The sequence below is a fragment of the Micromys minutus genome (assembly GCF_963924665.1).
Source record: "Micromys minutus genome assembly, chromosome: 25".
Classification (NCBI taxonomy): domain Eukaryota; kingdom Metazoa; phylum Chordata; class Mammalia; order Rodentia; family Muridae; genus Micromys; species Micromys minutus.
Window position 1 is genome coordinate 26,280,291 of NC_137960.1, and position 2,794 is coordinate 26,283,084.

Here is a 2,794-nt window from a genome sequence, read left to right on the forward strand (position 1 = left end):
TTAAGCCCATGACTTAATTTAGAAGGTGAGCACTTGGTTTGGTGATAGGGAACCTGCCTGATTGCGGTTCCAACCCCAGCCCAGGTATTTTTAAGGCAGTTTTTAAAAACTCACATAAAGATATAGAATTATATATATATATATATATATATATATATATATATTTTTTTTTTTTTTTTTTTTTTTTTTTTTGAGACAGGATCTTTCTATGAAGCTCTGGTTGGTTGGGAACTCACTATGTAAAACAAACTGGCCTGGAATTTGTGATTTTTACCTGAGCTTCATAGGTGCTGGGATTATGGGCATTCTCCACTGTACCTGTCTGTGATTTATATAATTACCAACCATATAATTCAAATCATATAACTGTAGCTTATAATTATATAATTATCGCTCTATGGTCATAGGATTACAATTATTGCTATCAAATCTTTATTTCAGAACAGCCACTGGTTGGTTTGTCCTTATTAAAGTTAACACAAAATTGGTGTTTTGTTGTCTATCTGGGCCAAATTATTAAAAATTCAGTATTTTCTTTTTTTAACAGTTCTTATTTAGTTTTTATTCATAATCATAAACTTAACTTTGCAGTCCAGTTAGACTTTAAGGGGAATGAGGAAAATACGGAACCCAAAGAACTTCAGTGAGAGCAGAGATTATAGGATATTGCGAGCAGATGGGGTGGGAGTGCTCTCCTGAGCTACAGAAGGAATGGTTTGATGGGTAAAATGCCCGCAAGTCAAAAGAAATTAGAGCTGTCCACAGTCGGAAATGGTGATATTCTTACCGGTCTTGCCATTCCTGGACCCAAAACGCTCCATGGCTTCCACCATGTTCATGCCTTCTTTCACCTTCCCAGAGACCACATGCAGCCCTCCAGCCAGTCAGTCTTGGCAGTGCAGATAAAAACTGGGAACCATTTGTGTTTGGTCCAGCATTTGCCATGGACAAGATGCCGGGACCTGTGTGCTTCAGGATGAAGTTCTCATCCTCAAATTCCTCTTCATAGATGGACCTGCCGCCAGTGCCATTATGGCGTGTAAAGTCACCACCCTGGCACATGAATCCTGGAATAATTCTGTGAAAGGAGGAACCCTTATAGCCAAATCCTTTCTCTCCAGTGCTAAGAGCACGAAAGTTTTCTGCTGTCTTTGGAACTTTGTCTGCAAACAGCTCGAAGGAGACGCGGCCCAAGGGCTCGCCATCCGCCATGATGTCGAAGAACACGGTGGGGTTGACCATGGCTGCAGCAAGAGGCGAAAAACGACAGCGGCGTCTGCAAAGCCAAATTCAGTATTTTCAAAGCACAAAAAAGTAAATGCATCTTCCTAAAATATAAAAGTAAACATTGAACATTGAAAATTATGAAGTTATGTTCCTGTGAATGAAAATTCAGATCTGCAAAACTTCAAACTAAATATAAATAAAATTAATAACTTTAAGTTTTGAAATAAAATTATCTACATAAAATTGATATTTTAAATGTAATGTTTTGGGACTATAATCAAGTTCTATTATGTATTTAAGGAAGTGAATTCTTTCCTTATACGGAAGCCACTCTGTGTCTGACACCTGCAGGTTGCATAGCCTACAAGTTTTGTATTCCAGGTATTTGAGACTCAAGAATTTTCCCGGAGTTCTCCATGACTGGAGTGGTGCAGAGGCTTTTAGGTTATTAATACTGAGTGCTGGACCACAAGCATTGTTTCTTAATACATTTAAAAGTTTTGTCAAGTGATTTGTTAATTGTTCATACGTGGCTCTGATATTTTCCAAATCCTTGCAGAGACCCAGATTTCCAGAATGCGAAGGTGTAATCATCATATTGCTGTTGCTGTAATAAAACACCAAGAGCCAAGGCAATGCACAGATATTCTTGGGGGTTACCATTCTAGAGAAGTAGGGCATCATGATGTCAGGGCAGATGGCAACTAGGGTTGTAAGCCAAGGACTTCTTACATCTTGCTCTGTATAAAGAGAGACCACACTGTGAAGAGTACAACACTTTGAAATCTCCAAGCTATGGTGACATTCTTTCTCTAGCGAGGCCACACCCTCTAAACTTATCCAAACAATACTACCATCTAGAGACTAAGTGTATTCAAATACTGGAGAGCACAGAGGTCACACCACCATAGAAGGCAATAGTTCTGTTTTGCCTACTCTCTTTCGTCCTGGAAGAACACCTGTAGTCACTGTAATGTCTTCTAGGCAACACACTTCTTTGGGTTCATAAATATGGTAAACAACGTTTTGTGCCCTCTGGCTGACTCATCTTTGTATGCGTGGAAGAATTCCAACTGAGATTTATGTGCCTGGTAACTTTCCACATTATTGCAAGATTTCGGAAGAACAACTGGCCTGTAATTCTTTGGGAGCAACCAAAAATATTCAGTCATTGTTAATATGAAATTAGTTGAATTTCATTCTTCTGAGTGGGAACATGACAAAGTCTCCTAGACTTGAGGAACAGAACAGAGTCTTCTTTCAACCATGAGTTGAGTGAGGAAGCTGAGTTTCCATGCTGGCTTGAAAAGTTCATTACATGTGACTTTGCAGTGCCTCTTAGTGGTTAGAAATATATTCCTAGATCTTACCAGCCAGCACTAAGAAAGCTTTCCTGTGTGATGAACTTCCGTCCTTTCCATAGAGTGAATCACATAATTTTTTGATGTTCTAGAAACAGCTATCACCCAATATCAGGGAAATTCCTTTGACAACCTGGTATCAGCTTTCTAGCTTTTCTGTATAATTGACAATTCTGCATCAACACATATATTTGTTTATTTAAGTA

General features: G+C 38.7%; 1 pseudogene across 1 annotated transcript; it reads right to left on the reverse strand.

Moving 5' to 3' along the window:
• Positions 1-598: 598 nt before the first annotated feature.
• Positions 599-1,275, reverse strand: LOC308436574 (peptidyl-prolyl cis-trans isomerase A-like; annotated as a pseudogene). Its single transcript has one exon. The product of its transcript is annotated as a peptidyl-prolyl cis-trans isomerase A-like (transcript).
• Between the last annotated feature and the right edge of the window lie 1,519 nt (positions 1,276-2,794).